Source organism: Giraffa tippelskirchi, chromosome 5 (assembly GCF_054371585.1).
Source record: "Giraffa tippelskirchi isolate mGirTip1 chromosome 5, T2T-mGirTip1v1.2.pri, whole genome shotgun sequence".
NCBI lineage: Eukaryota > Metazoa > Chordata > Mammalia > Artiodactyla > Giraffidae > Giraffa > Giraffa tippelskirchi.
The window spans coordinates 33,041,015-33,062,482 of NC_137279.1; the positions used below are offsets into that span (position 1 = coordinate 33,041,015).

Here is a 21,468-nt window from a genome sequence, read left to right on the forward strand (position 1 = left end):
TTGGCCACCTGATGCAAAGAGCCAACTCATTGGAAAAGACCCTGATGCTGGGAAAGACTGAGGGCAGGAGGAGAAGGGGACGACAGAGGATGAGATGGTTGGATGGTATCACCAACTCAATGGACATGAGTTTAAGCAAACTGTAGGAGATAGTGCAGAACAGAGAATCCTGGTGTGCTGCAGTCCATGGGGGTTGCAAAGAGTCGGACACGACTGAGTGACTGAACAACAACTGTATAAACATGGTCGAAATTTTCATCAAGATAGAAAACAAGGACACACAACCCTTCCACTCTGAAACCAAACTATTTCCTGGGGAAACCTGGTCCATTGTGTGCAGGCACCTGTGGCTGGATCACTCCTACTCAGTTCCACCTGGACCCTCCCCGCCTCACCCCTGTGTTTTGTGACCCAGTCTTGAAGGTCAATGACTCCCTTTCTTCCTCTTTCCCGATTATGGGATTTGTTGTTTCAGGAATGATTTAGACTCAAGCTCCAGAGTAACAGGCACTGATGGTTCCTTATCCAGGGGGCTCCCTGGGGGTCGACGGAAGCCGACACAGCACGTGTCTGCTTTTCTGGGAGCGCCATGGTGACACGACTCGTGGGTGTCAGTATCACCCGCTGGAAGACGCCCTGTGTTTTCTAACAGGCGGTTCTGTTCGAGCTCTGAAGGAGTTTTTGCTGTCATCACAAGTGCCAGCTGGAGTCAGCGGGCTAAGAGTATATTCCAAAACATGTACAGGCAACAAATAAATATGTGGATAAAGAAGTCATTTTCTACCATCTGATGCCCAAGGCTTAGGGGTTAGGACCCTCTGAGGACGCCTGTGGGATGTCACAGCGCTAGGCTTGGCCTTGAGCTGTGACACAGATAGCATTATGATCAGAGAGCCCCCCCGCCCCCGCTCCGTGAGGGCTGGGGTGGGCGGGGCTGACCCATGGCTGCAAGACGCAGCGGGGCTCCTCCCTCTTTAGGGACCTGAGCTCCAGGCTCCTCTCACAGGCTTTCTCGCCGAGCCGGGCGGATCTCGTGCTCTGGGCCCTTGGAGCCCTCACCGACCCTGGAGGGGCCTCTTGGATTCCTGGGCTGTTGCATCCTGCCGAGGCATGGGCCGCTGCGGCCTGCTCAGCCCCTGCTCCTAACCCTTGTCTGTGCTCTGGCTCAGGAGAGAGTCCGTGGACCCGCCCTGATGCTGGGGTCGTGATGGTGGATGAAGACCAGAGAACGGTGTCGGAGACGCTTTGAGAAACCCCCTTCACGGCAATCAGGCCCTTGCCAGGTGGAATAGCTCGGCATTTACATGGGTAGTTTCTGAACGTGGCCGTGATGAATTGTGCTCAAGCAGGGCCTTGACAGTGAAAAATGGGGCAGTGCGGTGGGGCGTGACGGCGGGGTCCCTGCTGAGCCGGTGCCTCGAGCCACCGGAAGTGGTGGGTGCCTCCCTTGCCCCGGAGGGGAAGCAGACAGATGGGCACGCCTGTCTGTCTCTGTTCCCTGCACACACTTCATTTTTCTGTTTCTCGCTCTGTGTCTCTGGGCCGTCATGGGGCCATCAAACATATGTTCTCTGGCTTCCTCGCTTCCCCTGTGTCTCTCTTTCTCTCCCTTTTCACCTTTCTCTTCCCTTCTTTCTCAGTAGATATTTTTTTAAATTTTATTATAATCACCCCCAGCCCCTATTGAACATAGAGAGTGGAGGCAGGAGGGAGGGGTGACCAGAACAGGAGGGAAATTTGGGGAAGATGGATAAGTTCACTGTTTTGATTTGGTGATGGTTTTGTAGGCGTAGGAGGCTTCCAACGTGGCGCTAGTGGTAATCAGCCTGCCAATGCAGGAAATGCAAGAGATGAGGGTTCAATCCCTGCGTGAGTGTGGCAATCCATTCCTGTGTTCTTGCCTGGAGAATTCCATGGACAGAGGAGCCTGGTGGGCTATAGTCTGAGGGGTGGCAAAGAGCCAGAACAGGACTCTCTGCACTTGCAGGTGTAGACACATGTCAGAACTCATCACTTGCATACCTTAAGTGCGTGCAGCTCATTGTATGTCAGTTCTACTCCAGTTAAGCTGAAAACCTCACCCATTTGGAGTAGGAGAGCAGTGAGGAAATGTGTTTGAACATTTAGCTTTTAGAAAAGTCTGCATTCTGCTTCCCTGTAAGAGAGAGGCTGAGACCCAGCCAGCACAGGGAGGTTTATTTCTGGGGTTTGGGTGCTCTAAGATCATTATTTTTTATTTTTTAATTGAAGTTGAGTTGATTTACAATGTTGTGTGAGTTTCTCTAAGATGACCATTAACAGCATTCACTGCTGCAGTTTAGGGAGCAATTGAATCTGCATGAGAAGCTTGTCTTGTCATGTCTATCACCAGAAATAGCTCTCATGTCTTTCACTAGATACTCAGAGAGAGAGGGTGGCATGACCTGTCCAAGGCCACAAAACAGGTCAATTGCAAAATTCCGAATCACACCCAGATCTCCAAACAGTAACCTCTCCTTCACCACCAGTCGTGGGATGGGACAAAATGCCACTCAGAACAGACAGCAAAGAGTGTTGGAAATTGCCTGTCATGTGCCCTGGAGATGGGGTTTGTGTTTGCAGAGAGTATGGTGTCTGCTTCTCTTGCTCATGGGTGTTGCCCCTTTGCTTCTCTGCCAGGTCCCCAGTCCCAGCAGGGTGCCATTGTGCCATGGGAGGGTCTTCTTGGCCATCCTGTTGTCCAGACGTTGTCCAGCTGACTGTCGGAAGGCCCTAGGATGGCCCTGACACAAGCTTGGGATGCAGTGGCTGGTTATGCAACTGGGGGACATGAGGAAAGAGACCTTCATCTTGGTTTGGCCTCCCTGATGAGTCCAGGAAGACATAAAACAGCCTCTCTTTGAAAAAAGTCAAATTTAGGGACTTCCCTTGTGGTCCAGTGGTTAAGACTTCATCTTCCAATGCAAGGGTACTGGTTCGATCCCTGCTCAGGGAGCTGAGATCCCCACATGCCTTGTGGCCCAAAAACCAAAACATAAAACAGAAGCAATATTGTAACAAATTCAGTAAAGACTTTTAAAATGGTTTAAATCAAAAAATCTAAAAATTAAGGTCAAATTGGTCAGCTCTTGCTTTCCAGGTTTTTGGCATATCCAGGCAGAATTGCCATGAGAAGTTCTGAAACCCTGGAGACATAAGTGGGCCTGAGATGCTGGGTGGCTTGTTTTGCTGTTATTGTTTCTCTGTTGAATTGGATGACATTTGTTGACCACATATATGAGGCATTTGATGGAGGGCCAGCTATGTCTCTGGTTTAGTGTGTGCTTGGGGGAATATCAGGCAAGAGAATAATTCCCTTGGGTGGAGGGATTACAGCAGAACTTTCAGTCAAGACTGAGACCCTGCACATGTGGAACTTGCCCCTCTAACTCTAAAGCCGTCGGAATGTTGGGTTATAACAGCAGCACAGACATATCTGAATTCAAAGGTGAGACTGGGAGATTTCCAAGTGTCAGAAATTGAAGATGAAATTCAGAGATGAAGTGGAGTAGCCCTGTGAGGGTTTTCACAGTAAATCCCTTAAGGGCTGGCTTTTCACAGGTCCTGGAGAGGTGAACTAGATCTCCTGTGGGAAACTGGGAACAAGAGGGGGATGTCCTTTCTGTCAGTAAAATCTAGGAAGATTCTGGCAACTGGCCCAGGGCATGGTATGAAAAACAGTTTCCTACAAGAAAGAGGGAAAGCAAGCCTACAATGTCTATAGATATGAGACCATATCATGCGCTGTCTGTATAGAGCAGAAACCCTGAACTGAGGACCAAAGATAAATGTGGTCCAGAACTAGTACAACCCTAGGGCTTTGTCAGCCATAAACGCCCACTCATTGGAAAAGACCCTGATGCCGGGAAAGACTGGGGTTGGGAGGAGAGGAGGGTGACAGAAGATGAGATGGTTGGATGGCATCACCAACTCAACGGACATGAGTTTGAGCACATTTTGGGAGATGGTGAAGGACAGAGAAGCCTGGTGTGCTGCATTCCTTGGGATCACAAAGAATCAGATAAGACTTAGTGACTGAACAACAAACCTGCAGAGATGCTTCCTCAACATAGAGTGCACGTGGGGCTCCTATGGGAAAAAGAACTGGGAGACTCCCAATGTAGATAAGCTCTTAGACAAAAATTACACAGCAAACAAGAAGACCCAGCCCCACAAGAGATAATCAACAGATGCTGTGAAAGGAGGATTCATGTGTCAGGAACTAAAGATAATAGAGCAATCTGAGAAGAATGTTACACCAAATAGTGGGTTGGCAAAAACGTTTGTTCACTTTTAAGTAAAAGATTTTCACTGAGAACTTTATTGAACAAGGTATTCACTGACCAAACAAATTTTTGGCCAATCCCATAGATTTATAATGTTTGGAACAATGAAATAAGAAACAAAATTCACAAGACTTGAAAAGGAGATAATGGAGCAGTTTTTTTAAAAAAAGAATCAATTAATTATTCTAGAAATAAAAAAATATAATACTTGAAACTTATAAAAGACAAACCAAAAAACCTAAATAGATGGGGTAAACAAAAGAATAGATACATTTCTAAAAAAAGAGTTGGCAAACCATACGGTAACCCAGAGAAGGTCATCCAGGCTTTATCAGGGAAGTACAGACAGGGAAGATGAATGAGAAGGTCCAACATGTATCTAACGGGAGTCTCAAAAGGAGAAGACAGAGTGAAGAAGAAGCTAGAGTGGGCCAATGGACAGAATATTTCTAGTTTGTACTGACAGAAAGGAAGGCCCCTTCTTACTCCCAGTTTCATTGAGATCTACTCCTCCCTCCCACCCCAGGACTTATATTTGAAAGAAATACAGCTGAGGGAATAAAAAAAGTCACAGCCCTCTTACTGAAACTGAACATGGGTTGGTTTTTTCTTTTTTGAGCAAAATATCTGCATGTGGATGTATCATGATGAAACTGATGAACATTAGTGATGAGGAGATACCTTAAAAACCACCAGTAAAACAGCCACAGTAAGACTTCATTAATTTGGATAAATATAAAATGGGGGAAAATGCAGAATAGGGGCTGCTTTCTCTATTTTAATAGGTCTTGCTAGGAAATTTACAGGGGGAAAATGTGATGCTTTTGCTTCTTCTGTTGGTCTGCCCTAGCCTGTAATGCTAGCCGTTAAAAACAAAAGCATCGTGTGTGTCTGCTTCTGGTACCTTGTGAAGTATTGTTCACCAGACGTGTTGCTAGTGTGATGTCTGCTCCATGAACACCTTTTGGGGATAAACTTTCAAATATGGGCTGTGGGCCTGGGATCCCCTTGACAGGTGCTGCTGAGAACAAAAATGTGATCTTTCTGGAGTGCTTACCTCCTATTAATAAGAAGGAAAAAAAGCAAACTAAATGAATCTTGGGGAGTAAAGTGTCATATGAATCAGCTTTCCTCACTCTGAAAATAACTTGCTCAGAATTTATAGATCCCCTAAGTTCTGCTGATTTTTTATATTGTTTACTTTCCTCTCCAAAATATCAAATAATTCACAGGTGGTAGGTAGGGTGGCTCTACGGATAATTTGAAATGAGAAATGGACAGCAAGAGAAATTTCCTTCCAGGGGGTCAGTGCTAGGGTGACTCCCTAAGACTAATGGTGCTGGATTAATAACCCGGGGCTGCTTCAATATTCATAGCCTGTTCCCTCGGAAGGCCGGGATATTTCCCACTTTTATGTCCTGCACAAAACTGTAAAGCAAAGATGGTTTCATTGCAGCTCTGTGCGTAATGAGATGCGCAGGAGCCGCTCCTGCCCATTAATCAGCCTTTGGGGGAGGCTTCTGGAAGTCTGACCTATTGCCGCGGCAGCTGATCTGAATGCAATGATTTTCCCCTGTGAGGGTGATGGTGCAGGACAGGCGGGCCGGCCCTGGAGGACTGGGGGCCCCGACTAGGCGCCCACTGTGAGAGAGGGGCCATGGGTGGAGAGCTTCGGTCTCTCAAATGAAAGAGCTGCAGGGTGTTGAAGGAACTGTGGCATGTAGGTGGGATGTGGGGTTTGCCATCTGTTTCTGGGTCCATTGTCAGCCCCTCTGGTCTCAGCCAGGCAGGGGTGGTTGAGGAGGGTGGGTGTGACTGCATTTATCAGGAATTTGGGTGAGCCGCTGTGCCAGGCTCTGGGCGAGATGCTGGGGACACCCCTATATCAGCGGTCCCCAACCATTTTGGCACCAGGGACCAGTTTTGTGTAAGATACTCTTTTCATGAATGTGGGTAGGGGAATGGTTTTGGGACAATTCAGATGCATTAGATTTATTGTGCCTTTCTTTCTATTATTATTACATCAATTCCACCTCACATTATCAGGCATTAGATTCTGGAGATCTGGGGACTCTTGCCCTATATAATTAAGACATTGCCTCTGCCTCCAAGATGCTCCAAGGGGGAGGGGCAGGAAAGACAGAGACCCAAACAGATAATTTCAGTGAACCAGATGGTGTAGTGATAGAGGTTTGATCCATGCACAGATAACCCCTGCTTCCCCACTTTGTGGGTGAAGGTGGAGGAGGTGATGTAGATCTGGGAAGGCTTCCTGGAGAAGTGGTGTCTGAGTGAAGCCCAAGGAGCCATTCAGATTTGACCAAGGACGGGTGAGGAGGGGACATGTGGGCAAAAGCCTGGAAAGGAGACCTGGCACCACAGCCGGGATGTAGCTGTGAGGGTGTGGTTGGTGGTGGCTTAGAGCCCGAGGTGGAGGGAGATGAGACTAGCAAGAGCAGGGCAGTAGATTGCTGCTCAGATGGGTAAGATTCTTGGGCTTAATCATACTCTTCTCTGGTTTATGTTTAGGCAAGTGTGCGTGGTATGGCTGATGGGTAATCAGGTGAATGGATTTCTGAGGGTGGGAGGCAGGAGAAAAAGGGAAGGGACTCCGGGTAGCAATTCTAGGTTTTCTGTTATCTTGTGGCTCCTCTTGCCAGAATGTGGATATAAGCAAAAACCGTAAAATTAGTTTGAAAGGTATTAGTGGCCTTCATGGTGGGGTTTTCCAATAACAGGAAGATAGAGGCTGGGTAGGAGGTATTTCTCTAAACTTGGACCCAGAAACCAAGGGCAAGGGCAACCACAGCTGTCTGTCCCCTTCTCTGGCACAAAATCCCTCAGACACTTCTGTAGGTGTTATCCTGTGAGGGTAGCTTTCCCTGAGAGGTGGCAGAGCCAGGTTGGGCATGAATCTCTGGTCCTGGGATTCTTTAAAAAAAAAAAATTATTTTGTCTGTTTTGAGTCTTCCTTATTGCGTGGGCTTTCTCCAGCTGTGGTGAGCGAGGGCTACTCTATAGTTGCTGTGCACTAGCTTCTCATTGGAGTGGCTTCTCTTGTTGCAGAGCACAGGCTCTAGGATTTTGGGGCTTCAGTAGTTGCTCACGTGGACTCAGTAGCTGCAGCTCCCAGGCTTTAGAGCACAGGCTCAATAGTTGTGGGCCCAGGCACTTTTGCTCCGAGGCATGTGGGATCTTCCAGGATCAGGAATCGAACTTGTGTCTCCTGCAACGGCAGGCGGATTCTTTACCACTGAGCCACTAGGGAGCCACCAGGGAGCCCCCAGGGTTCTTTTGAGCTGTGGCTGGAGTCAGTGCTTCATGTTTCCATCTCTGATGGATGGAGAAGGGGGTGGGAAAACACCTGGAGGGTCAATGCACAGCTTTCTCTGTCTCCCTTTTGGGGGATAAAGTCCAAAAGTAAAAAGCAAAAACCCCACCTTTCCTGGTTGAATTTGGACACAGATGCATGCACGCGCATGCACACATACACACAGACATACATCACTCACTAGCCGCTGAGATTCATGATAACATCATGAATATCAGCATTAAAAGCTGCTTTGAGGATCGATAACAATACACGTGCTGCATTTAAATATCAGCAATTAAGGTTGAAGCCTGAAAGGATGACTCCTGGGAGGCCCGTTGGACCTGGGGGAGGGGATGAATTGAACCTTAGTTATATATTTTAATGACCCTAGGGATCAATATATGCCAGATTACATTTTCTTATCTGTTCTTTAAATCCTGACCCTCCCTTGAGCCCATATTTCGAGAATGTCCTCCGTCAACTTAGTGGTGTTGGGGGCGGATGTGGTGATTCTTTGACTTTTTATTTGTTCCCTTAGGTAAGAAGGCCTGGGTCTGCATTTACTGTCAGCCAGAAATATTCTTTAGCATTTTTCTTCCTGACACCTTTTCTGGGTCCAAGTTTTTGGCAGAAAGAAAGCTGAAGAGGAAAAGTGTGGACTAGCAAGCACCAAAATGGCCATCAGGCATTTCCTTCTTTTCTGTAGCACGGGATTATCAGTGATGGTCAAGCTGATGATCAGTGTGGACCTACAGCCCCAGATCACAGCATGAGCCAATGAGAACTGCCAAACACACTCCGTCTGGGGTTCCTCCAGCTTAGCAAGCTGTTTTAGGCACAGGTATCCTCTCCTGGCACGTCCCCAGTTCCTCTCTGAAACTGTAATTGAATTGCCCTCAGCTCCTCCTTCTTGCTTCTGCCTATGAATCTAAGTCCTCCCCTCAAAGTCATCCATTCTCTTGACGTTTCGCTGATCATCCTAACCTTTGGCCACCATGCTTGGCCCTGGACTCACTACAGAACTTGTTCATTGGCATCCCCGTGGGGCTTAGAGAGGCGCTTTGGTCACAGTGCGTGTGTGTGTCCCACACACCCCTACCCCCAGCTTCAAGGTCCATCTTACTTGTTTGTGTACCCAGAGCGTCACATGACATTCTGCACATGCTCAGTAAGTATTTGGGCTGTTGAAGGTGAATAAATGTGCACTCTTGTTCTTTCTGACCTGGTCCTCAAAGTATTCTGAAGTTAGGACTTTTAATGACTTTAAATAATCCCCAAAGAACAAGGGCTTCCCAGGTGGCACAGTGGTGAAGAATCTGCTTGCCAATGCAGGAGACACAAGAGACGCAAGTTCATTCCTTTCATTGGGAAGAACCCTTGGAGTAGGAAATGGAAACCCATTCCAGGATTCTTGCCTGGAACATCCCATGGACAGAAGAGACTCGCAGGCTACAGTCCTTTAGGTTGCAAAGAGTTGGACATGACTGAGTGACTAGCATGCATTTAGAAACAGATAAAAGCCTGAATGCTTAGTTCCTTTCTTAAGATCTGGGGACTGAACACTGATCTGAAGCCAAGGAACTGTTCCTGAAGCCTGTGGAACCTGGAGCAAACAACTATCAGGAACTTGAGTTCACCTTCCATAAAATGGGGGGATTGGTCCCTGCCCTTATCCATTGTATGAATATGTGGTCTGCATAAATTAAGCTGTATTAGAAAATTGACAAGCATTAAAACAAACATCAGTGCAGCTGGATCTCTAAGCACCGCAGATTACAGAATTGTCTGCTACTGTGATTATTCACTCATTCATGCATCCAGCAACTATGTACTAGCTGTCTGCTGTGATGATACTGCTGTAGACCTTGGAATGGAGAACAGATAAAAATCTCTGCTGACCTCATGGAGTTACAGTCTAATGGGACAGAGAAAGACCATAGACAAATGCTATGTGACATGTCAGGAAGGTGCTAAGAAGGGAAACACAGCCAAGTAAAAAGGGAATGTCATGGTACAGTGTCAGAGAAATTTCAAAGTGGGAGATATTATTGGTTTGGAGTCAGACAGAAATGGACTGAGATCCTGACTCTCGCATCTTCTAGGGCAACTAATTTAAAGTCTCTGAACCTCAGTTTCTTTATTCATAATATGTAAAAGTGAAAGTGAAGTTGCTCAGTCATGTCTGACTCTTTGCGACCCCATGGACTGTAGCCTACCAGGCTCCTCAGTCTATGGAATTTTCCAGGCAAGAGTACTGGAGTGGGTTGCCATTTCCTTCTCCAGGGAATCTTCCCGACCCAGGGATCGAACCTGAGCCACCAGGGATATGTAAATAATGCTAATTTTCCACCTGTAATGCAGGAGACATAGGTTCAATCCCTGTGTCAGGAAGATCCACTGGAGAAGGCAACGGCAACCCACTGGAGAAGGTAATGGCAACCCACTCCAGTATTCTTGTCTAGAAAATTCCATGGGCAGAGGAGCCTGGCAAGCTGCAGTCCATGGGGTCATAGAAGTATTGGACACAACTTAGTGACTGAACAACAGCTCATTTCCCAGTGTTGTTGAGGATAAAGATTTCAGTTTAGTATAACAACTGGCATACAGTAAGAGTTTAATACATGGGTCAGCATTATCATTATTCCTATAAAATCAAGGGCTGTCTCTATTAGTCATCTCACTGAACTGTCTGTTGCTTAGCTTGGAATCTCCCAGAGATTTTGCAAATATAGAGAAATACCTCCTTTTTTTTTTGCATAGCCTGTGACTGAGCAACTCAACCTTTCTAGAGCAACAGTTCCTGAACTTTCCAGTTTCAGGACCTCTTTACACTTTTAAAACTTATTGAGGACCTTGAAGACCTTTTGCTTATGGGAGATAGCTATAATATTTACTGCATTGGAAATTAAAACAGAAATTATTAAAATTTATATTAATTCATTAAAACATAACAGTAATAAGCTCATTTCATGTTCACATAAATAGCATGTTATAATGAAAAGTAACTGTATTTTCCAAACAAAACAAAATTTAGTGAGACGAGTAACATTGTTTCATATTTAAAAAAATCTCTTTAATGTCTAGCTTAATAAAAGACAATTGAATTCTCATATCTGCTTCTGCCTTTACTCTGTTGCAACATTTGAAGTAGATGAAGAAGTCTAGCCTTACACAGATATGTAATTAGAAAAGAAGTATTTTAACTGCCTTTTCAGAGAATTGTGAATATTCTTCAATACCATGCCAAAACTTGACAAGTGGTACTTTCTTAGATGTTAGTTGTATTATGGAATCTGAAATTATGTCAATGAATTTTTTTGTATCCTGTTACATTAAAATCCATTGGCCTATCCTTTTTTTAATCAAAGGAGGTATCTATTCTTTAATATGAATCTTTGAAACAGTCTACTGTCATGGTTTTGTAAAATCATATTGGTCATTTTGAAAATACTGATTCACTCAGTTATGTGGACCTTCAAAAGATGACATATTTCACTGTACAATACCAAAATCTTTGTTAACATCATTACCAATAGATATAATCAGAAAAATTTTTAAGTTTTGTAAGCTGTCAAGCTCATGGTGGTGAATACAAGCTTTCCCAAATTTTAGCTTTTATTTGAAAACTCAGATCTTGTCTTTTGCAGACAATATGCATAGTAGAAGTGATACTCTTACTATGTTCATTAAAAAATGTCTGCCCATTACCTATTATTAATTTCTAAATCCATTCCATTGTGGTCAGAGAGCATACTTTGTATGACTTGAATTCTTTTAATTATTTAAAATTTACCAAGACTTATTTTATGGCTCAGAATATGATATATCTTGTAAATGTTGTGTGCACTTGAAAAGAATATGTATTCTGAAGTTGTTAGTTGAAATGTTCTGTAAGTATCAACTAGGTGAAGTTGGTTGATGGCTTTGTTCAGGTCTTCTACATCCTTACTGTATTTGTGTGAACTTGTTTTGCCAATTATTAAGGAAAGAGTGTGGAAGTCCCTAACTAGAATCATGGGTTTGTCTATTTCTCTTTGTATTGCTATCAGTTTTTTCTTCATATATGTTGAAGCTTTCTTGTTTGGTGCCTAAACATTTATGACTGTTAGGTATTTTTAATTATATGACTCCTTTATCATTATGAAATCATCCTCTTTATCCTTGATAGTATTTTTTGTTCTGAAATCTATTTTATATGATATTAATAAAGCCACTCCAGATTTCTTTTGGTTAGCGTTTGCATGGTATAGTTTCTTCTACCCTTTTACTTTCAACTTATTTTTTGTCTTTATATATAGAGCGGGTTTGTAGAATCTTGCTTTGTAAGCCATTTTATAATCTGTCTTTTATTTGAAGTATTTAAACCATTTACATTTAATGTGGTTATTGATATGGTTGAATTTCCATTTGATTTTTATTTTTTCCATCTCCTGTTTCCACTTTTCTCATTTTCTACTTTTTTATGAATTAACTGAGAATTTTTATGATTTAATCTTATCTCCTTTGTTTGCTTATCAGCTATGATTCTGTATTATTTTAGTGGTTATTATAGAGTTTTTAGTATACATCTTTAACTTGTCATAGTCTCCTTTCAAGTGATATTATACCACTTCATATGTAGTGCAAGTGAGAACCTTAGAATATTATAGTTCCATTTCTTCTTCCATCCTTTTATATTCTTTTCATACATTTTACTTCTAAATATGCTAAAAATCCCACAATTCATTTTTATTGTATTTGCTTTAAATAGTTGATTAACTTTTTTTTCTTCTATTTTTTGGCTGCGCTGCACAGCATGCAGGATCTTGGTTCCCCAACCAGGCATCAAACCCGTGCCCGCTCCCTGCAGTGGGAGTGCAGGGTCTTAATTGCTGGACGATCAGGGAAGTCCCAATAATTGATTGTCTTTTAAAGAGATTAAAACAATGAAAAAAATCTCTTTATTTCCCTACATATTTACCATATTTGGTGCTCTTCATTTCGTTTTGTGGATCCAGATTTCCATCTGGTGTCCTTTTCCTTCTGCCTGAGTGACTTCCCCTAACATTTAATGCACTGCATATCTACTGATCATGAATTCTTTCAGCTTTTGTATCTCTGATAAAAATCTTTATATTTGAGAGATGTTTTCAACTTTTACATCATTAAAATTTGCTCCTTGTCTTCTATCTTGCTTGCATTGTATCTGATGAGAAATCTGAAGTTTTCATATCTTTGTTTCTCTGGACATAATATATCCTTTATCTGTAGGCTGCTTTGAAGATTTCTCTTATTTTTTACTTTTTAAAAATTGAGATATAGTTGATTTACAATGTTTCAGGTATACAGAATATTTTCTCTTTATAACTGGTTGTAAGCAAGTTGATTATGTTGTGCCTTGGTGTAGATTTTCTTCCTTTTTTTTGTGCTTGGGATTCACTAAACTTCTTGTATCTGTGGGATTCATCATTGTTTTAGTCAAATTTGACAAGTTTTAGCCATTATTTTTTCTGTCTCCTCTTCTCCTTTGGGAACTTTATGTATATATTAGACTGCTTGAAGTTGTCACTGATGCTTTGTTCACTTTTTTCTCTCTTGTGTTTCACTTTGGTTAGTTTCTATTGCTAAGTCTTTAAGTTCACTAATATTTTCTTTTCATGAAGTCTAATTTTCTGTTAATCTTACCCAGTGTGTTTTCCATCTCAGATTGCATCTTAGGTTTTTATTACATGTTTATTCCTTAGAAATGACATGTTTAAAACTTCCAGATCTCCTCTTAACATATTCAATCTTCCTATCTACTAATATTATTATTGTGTAATTTTTGGTTTGGTTGTGACTGATTTTTCTTCTTACTGTGATTCGTACTTCTTTGCATGCCTGGAAAATTTCTGTTTGATCATGGATATTATAAATTTCACCATTTTGATTACTGTATATGTTTTTTGTTGCTGTAAATATTCTTGAGCTTTTTCCTGGAATGTGCTTACATTATTGGAATAAGCTTCATCTGCTCAGGCCTTGCCTTTTCACTTTGTTAGGTGGGTCCACAGCATCATGATTTAGAGCTAATTTCCCCCTACTACTGATGTAATATTCTGTTGAGTACTCTACCCTGAGCCCTATGTACTATGATGCTTTGGTGGAAACAGGCACTTCCTAGGTCCAACCATGCATGATGGTGATTGTTTCCTCTAATTCTTTTGGTTGATTCATTTCATGGCCTCAGGTAGTTTCTGACACTGCTCTGTATGTGTTTGAATGCTTGAGAGCGAACCCCTGAGTGCTCTGGAGTTCTCCAGTACTCTGCCCTGCTGACCTCCAACTGGCTCGATGTCCTTAAGTACTCCTAGTTCTTTCTCCTCAACCTAGGGAAATTGCTGGGCTCTGCCTGGGTTCCCTTCCTGTGCCACGGCCTGGAAACTTTCACTCGCAAGAAGCTCAGTTTGTTTCTTATCCATCTCTCAGAGATCACTTCCCTTCATTGCCTGATGTCCACTATCTAGAAAACTGATGTTACCTGTATGTTGTACAGCTTTTTAATTGTTCTGAGCAGGAAGTTATATCCAGCCCTTGTTATTACTCCATTTTGGCCAGAAGAAGTCCTACCAAATACCCAAGTCTAAATAACCAGTTTGTCAGTCATGCTTGCAAATAAAGGTGGTGTTTTGTGGGAAAACTGGCCAGGCGAGCTTGCAACTCAGTCACACAGAGCTCTCCTTCATGGCAGCCGTCATATTTGAGTTTGCACAAGTATTTTATGTATACTGCCATTTTGTCACATAGAATTTAGAAAAGACATCTAATTGAAGATTGAGATATAATAAAATCAGTAATTTGTACTGCTTCAGTAAGGAGTCCTGGAGTAGAACTGGAGTGTGTTTCTGTAAGCGCGTGATGATGAAGATATGTGACTTCCAGTATAGTCTGTCACTGCAACCTTAATTTGTGCCAAAGCCCTTCAGTTTTTACCCACCATTGCTTTTGCTCCAGGAATGCCAATGTCAACGTGGTGAAAAAGGCAAATGACTTCTTAGTATTTTGCAAAAATAGTTTTGACCTCACAGTCCTGTAAGAGGGTCTTGGGGATGCTTCAAGGGGCCACAGACTGTACTCTGAGAAGTGTTGCCCTATAGACATTCTTGTACATGTGCACAGAGATATATACAAGATGTTTGTGGTATTGTTTATACTAATACAAACTTTGGAAACAATTAAATGGTCATCAGTTGTAGAGGAGAAGGCAATGGCACCCCACTCCAGTACTCTTGCCTGGAAAATCCCATGGATGGAGGAGGCTGGTGGGCTGCAGTCCATGGGGTCGCTGAGAGTTGGACACGACTGAGTGGCTTCACTTTCACTTTTCACTTTCATACATTGGAGAAGGAAATGGCAACCCACTCCAGTGTTCTTGCCTGGAGAATCCTGGTGATGGCAGAGCCTGGTGGACTGCCGTCTGTGGGGTTGCACAAAGTCGGCCACGACTGAAGCGACTTAGCAGCAGCAGCAGCAGTTGTAGAATGGATAAATAAATCGTAGTATATTTATATAGGGAATCGTATGTTGCAGGTAAAATGGATAAGCTAAAGTGATATCCGTCTGTATGTTTAGAGATCCAAACAGCTGAGTGGAAAAAAACCAAGTTGCAGAAAGTAATGTATTGTATGGTACCATTTATAAAAGCCTAAATGTAAAAAGTGTATGTTGTTTATGGGTACTTATATATGTAGTAAAATAAAAACAAAATGGAAAATAGTGGCTACCTCTTGGAGGACAGAGAATGAAATGGGCTAGGTAACAGGAGATCTAGTTATGTATGAAGTTCTTATTTTTATTTCTAAAAAATGACTCTGAGGAAATCTAGCAGAATATTAAGACTCATATGTGGTTTGTTGGCAAGTGGTATTTTTTTAACTGAAGTATAGTTCATTTACAATACTGTGTTAATTTCTGCCATACAGATAAGTGATTCAGTTATACACACATATGCATTCTTTTTTATATTCTTTTCCATTATGGTTTGTCACAGGGTATTGAATATAGTTCACTGTGCTCTATGGTAGGACCTTGTTGTTTATGCATTCTGTATCGGTTTGCATCTGCTAGTTCCAAACTTATGATCCATTCCTCCCCGATTTGCTCACTCCCTTGGCAACCACAAGTCTGTTCTCTATGGCTGTGAGTCTGTTTCTGTTTCATAGACATGCTCATTTGTTTCATATTTTAGATCCCACATATAAGTGATATCACATGGTATTTGTCTTTCTATTTATGACTTAGTATGATCATCTCTAGGTCCATCCATGTTACTGCAGAGATGGCGTTATTTCATTCTTCTTTATGGCTGAATAATATTCCACTTTATACATATACTACATCTTCTTTATTTGTTCATCTGTTGAGGTGGATATTTAGGTTGCTTCCATGTCTTGGCTGCCTTGAACACAGGGACACGTGTATCTTTTCAAATTAGAGTTTTGTCCAGATATATGTCCAGGAATGGGATTTCTGGATCATATGGCAACTCTATTTTTAATTTTTTGAGGAACTTCCATATTGTTTCCATAGTGGCTGAACCAACTTACTTTCCTGGCAGGTGGGTTCTTATGATATTTTTCTCTGTTATTTTTGAAAAGTTTAAAATTCTTCATGTTTTCCCTCCTCAGTTAGTACACTCAAAGAGAAAATATGTGAGCTTATGATGGATCCTCACAGGTTCTCTGTGAAAACCTCTCAGCGAGGACTCAGTGAGCTCACCATGTATTATCCTGGTGCCAACAAGCTGCCATGTGTGGAGAGACTGTGATCTTCCAGGGACTTCACCCAGCTTCACACTTAGCTTTTTGATCACCAATGAAGTGGGAATTGTTATCCCAGTTCTGTAGCTGAGACTCCTCAAAATACATAACTTGCCCAAGATCATACAGTGAGTCAGTTGTGAAGCCATGACTGGAACCCAAGTCTTTTGGGTTTGAGGTCTGTGCTTTTTCCTCTCTGCTAATGTCTGAGATGATTGGCTTTTCATCTGAAGCTGTTCTCTTTCTCCTTTAGCTTTTCTTCCAAACTCATTATTTTTTTGATTGTTCGTATGTTTCTACTCTCTGAACCAGTATCCATTACCTTGTGTTTGTTCCTTCAGCAACAGTGATGCAGTGGTTCAGTTCAGTTCAGTTCAGTCGCTCAGTCATGTCCAACTCTTTATGACCCCATGAACCACAGCATGACAGGCCTCCCTGTCCATCACTAACCCCCTAAGTCCATCCAAACCCATGTCCATCAAGTCGGTGATGCCATCCAGCCATCTCATCCTCTGTCATCCCCTTCTCCTCCTGCCCTCAATCTTTCCCAGCATCAGGGTCTCTTCCAATGAGTCAGTTCTTTGCATCAGGTGGCCAAAGTATTGGAGTTTCAGCTTCAACATCAGTCCTTTCAATGAACACCCAGGACTGATCTCCTTTAGGATGGACTGGTTGGATCTCCTTGCAGTCCAAGGGACTCTCAAGAGTCTTCTCCAACACCACAGTTCAAAAGCATCAATTCTTCAGCGCTCAGCTTTCTTTATAGTCCAACTTTCACATCCATACATGACCACTGGAAAAACCATAGCCTTGACTAGATGGACCTTTGTTGACAAAATAATGTCTCTGCTTTTTAATATGCTATCTAGATTGGTCATAACTTTCCTTCCAAGGAGTAAGCGTCTTTTAATTTCATGGCTGCAGTCACCATCTGCAGTGATTTTGGAGCCCAGAAAAATAAAGTCCTACTGTTTCCACTGTTTCCCCATCTATCTGCCATGAAGTGATGCGACTGGATGCCATGATCTTAGTTTTCTGAATGTTGAGCTTTAAGCCAACTTTTTCACTCTCCTCTTTCACTTTCATGCAGAGGCTCTTTAGTTCTTCTTCACTTTCTGCCGTAAGAGTAGTGCCATCTGCATATCTGAGGTTATTGATATTTCTCCCGGCAATCTTGATTCCAGCTTGTGCTCTCCAGCCCAGCATTTCTTATGATGTACTCTGCATATAAGTTAAATAAGCAGGTATTATTAGATATTATTACTGTTTTGTTGTGTTGCAAGATTCAGCTAGATTGAGCTTGGCTGATGCCTTGCTGTCTGCAAAGGGCTCATTTCAGTGGCTGTAGCTTTCCTGTCCTTGAGGCTAATTGCATCCAGGCTGTGTTTTGGTGAGACCTGGGAAATTTGGGGCTGGTACTGTATAGCCTGCTGAGGCTTCTAAGGTGGAGCGTAGTGGTAAAGAACATGCCTGCCAATGCAGGAGACGCAAGAGACAAAGGTTCCATTCCTGGGTCGGGAAGATCCCCTGGAGTGGGAGATGGCCAACTGCTCTAGTATTCTTGTCTGGAAAACTCCATGGAAAGAGGAGACTGGTGGGCTAAAGTCCATGAGGCTGCAAAGAGTTGGACACGACTCAGTAGCCGAGCATTGTAGCCTGCTATGGGAAGACTTAGTTTTGTAATGGGACTGTTTATAATATTTTAGCTAATAAAACAAAGGAACCAACTGAGCTTGTTGATCCCACTCACACATCAAGCATTGTCTAAAGATCTATTTGAATTAATTGAGGGGATGATGAGAAGAGAGATGATATACATACTCAAGCAGTCCTTTCTGCTTACAACTGCCTGATGAAGAAAAACGGAGGCAGAATACTTGAGATTACATCAGTTCGTTTAGGAAGATGGCTTGGGGATTTATATATAGAGTTTAAATATAGAAGTTTGAGAGTTTGGTAGGTATGTTCATCTGACAGTATTACTGCAGAACTAGGAGAGGGTCCCTGCCACAGAGAGCAGTGAGATTAGCTCAGAGAGAATCCCATGTTGAGGCAGAACGTTGCACTTTTCCATGTGCCCTTGTCTAATTAACAAGGCATCCATTCCCTGCCTTATCCAGTCTGTGCTTCCTCTGTGGTCTTCAAATCTGTCTTCATGGTATCTGGAAATAGGGACAGTGTTTTCTTTATGTTTCAGATAAATTTGAAAACAGTACAATCCGGGAAAGCAATGACTCTCAAACACTGTTGATAGGAATGTATGTATTGATTTAATCTTTTGACTATAATTTGTAAGCATGATGGTGCAAATCTCTGGAGTCAGAATACCACTTGCTGGCTGTCAGACCTGGCACAAGTCATCTTATATCTTCAATCCTCAGTTTCCTCAATTATAAATTGAGGCTACATAGTACCTACTTGATTCGGTTGTTATGAAGAGTAAGAGACAGTCCATGAAAAGTACTTACAACAGTTTGGGCACAGAGTAAACTTACAGTATATGTGAACGGTTGTTATTATTATATAGCAAAAGTAAAAATATATATATATATTCTCTTTGAGTCAACAATTACACATTTAGGAATTTATCCTGTGGAAAAGTTGTTGTAAGTATTTAAAGACGTATTTACATGGATAATCACAGTGGCATTGTCATGGTAAATAAAGTAACCTGAATATTCATCAGTGAAGGATTAGTTATCCAATCGTGGTATACCTATGCAAGGGAATCTTGTGCAGTCATTAAAGAGGATAAAGAGATTTGTGTGTATTGACATGGAAAGAGATCCATGCCATATTATTAGAGAAAAAAATCAGTTTTTTTGCCATTTCAGTCTGAAAATTTTAAATATACAGTAAAATTGAAAAGGAGAAGACTCTTGAGAGTCCCTTGGACAGCAAAGCGATCAAACCAGTCAATCCTAAAGGAAATCAACCCTGAGTATTCACTGGAAGGACTGATGCTGAAGCTGAAGCTCCAATACTTTGGCTACCTGATGTGAAGAGCTGACTCAATGGAAAAGGCCCTGATGCTGGGAAAGATTGAAGGCAGGAGGAGAAGGGGGTGACAGAGGATGAGATGGTTGGATGGCATCATTGACTCAATGGACATGAGTTTGAGCAAGCTCCGGGATATGGTGAAGGACAGAGAAACCTGCCATGCTGCAGTCCATGGAGTCGCAAAGAATCAGATACAACTTAATGACTGGACCACATAACAAAGTTGAAATAATTTTGTAGTGAAACCTGTATGCCCACCAACTAGCTTCCACAATTAACATTTTATTCTTTATCTCATACTCATCCATCCATCCACTCATCCATTCATCCATCCATCTATTCAGCCACTTATCCATCCATGCAGCCACTCATCCATCCATTCATCTACTCATCCATCCATTTATCCACCCATCCATCCATCCACCCATCCATCCACTCATCCATCCATCCATCCATCCATCCACCCATCCATCCACTCATCCATCCATCCATTCATCCACTCATCCATCCATCCATTCATCTACTCATCCATCCATTTATCCACCCATCCATCCATCCACCCATCCATCCACTCACCCATCCATCCATCCATCCATCCACTCATCCATCCATCCATTCATCCACTCATCCATCCATCCATTCATCTACTCATCCATCCATTTATCCACCCATCCATCCATCCACCCATCCATCCACTCATCCATCCATCCATCCACCCATCCATCCACTCATCCATCCACCCATCCATCCACTCATCCATCCATCCATTCATCCACTCATCCATCAATTCATACACCTATCCATCCATCGACCCACTCATCCAACCATCCATCCATCCACTCATCCATCCATTTATCCACTCAACATCCATCCATCGACCAACTCATCCATCCATCCATCCACTCATCCATCGATCCATCCACCTATCCATCCATCCATCCATCCATCCACTCATCCATCCACTCATCCATCGATCCATCCACCTATCCATCCATCCATCCACTCATCCATTGATCCATCCACCTATCCATCCATCCATCTACTCATTCATCCATTCATCCACCTATCCATCCATCCATCCATCTCTCTATCTACTCATCCATCCATTCATCACTCATCTTAATGTTTTGATTCATTTCAGAGAATGTTGCAGACATCAGTACACTTCCCTCCCAAATACTTAAACATGCATATATTTGAGTTCATTATTTGTTTACAGTTCTTTTGAAAAATTAGTTTTATAACAATATAGGTATTATATGAACCCATTTATATAAAAAGCAAAAATGTTTATATATGTGGGTCCACATGGATCATAGCAAACCACTTTGGATGGTTATATGTTAGGAGCAGAGTTACCGAGCAGTGTACTTTATAAGTGGATAAAGTTTGAATTGTACCATTTAATACATTCTTGGAGCGTGGCATTTTGGTTTCTTCTCCTCACTCTTCCTCCTCCTCCATCATCATCACCTTCATCATCATCAAGCATAGTTACAGGAAGCTCTGCTTCTGTTGTAAAGACATAAACACTCAGGCATCCCCTGCATTTCAAGTGGCAAAAGAGACAAAAATGGGGGTACTGTTCTAATTGGAGCCCCTTGTTTTGTCCCTAATGAAGTCCAGTGTCCTTTCTGATATCTTTGAGGACAATGAATTAAAATGAAGGGCACTTTCTAAACATCTGCGTGTTAAGTCACTTCAGTTGTGTCCATCTCTTTGTGACCCTATGTCCATGGGACTCTCTGGGCAAGAATACTGGAGTGGGTTGCCATACCCTCCTCCAGGGGATCTTCCCGACCCAGGGATTGAACCTGTGTCTCTTATGTCTCCTGCACTGGCAGGAGGGTTCTTTGTCACTAGTGCCACCTGGGAAGCCCATGTACATCGTCATGTAAATGCCTGATTTTATTGAAATACTGAAAAACCAGTGGGGCTATGTGGAAATCATGCAGGTATGTGGGGTGACTTATCACAAGGGGAGTTTTATTCTGTGAAACTCATGAAGCTAATTGGCATGTGTCAACTTGGCTAATGGGACTCGCTTTAAAGTCTGAAACCAAAGTTCTGAAAG

General features: G+C 42.5%; 1 protein-coding gene and 1 long non-coding RNA gene across 5 annotated transcripts in view; one reads left to right on the plus strand and one right to left on the minus strand.

The window, feature by feature from the left end:
- CAMTA1 (calmodulin binding transcription activator 1) overlaps nucleotides 1–21,468 on the plus strand; it is a 975,729-nt gene that overhangs the window by 229,022 nt on the left and 725,239 nt on the right. The gene's annotated exons all lie outside the window — the stretch shown is intronic.
- Nucleotides 917–10,728, minus strand: LOC145506274 (uncharacterized). The gene is made up of 2 exons (XR_014053682.1): nucleotides 10,062–10,728; nucleotides 917–3,858 (listed from the first exon to the last, which is right to left on the minus strand). It is a non-coding gene; the product is annotated as an uncharacterized LOC145506274 (long non-coding RNA).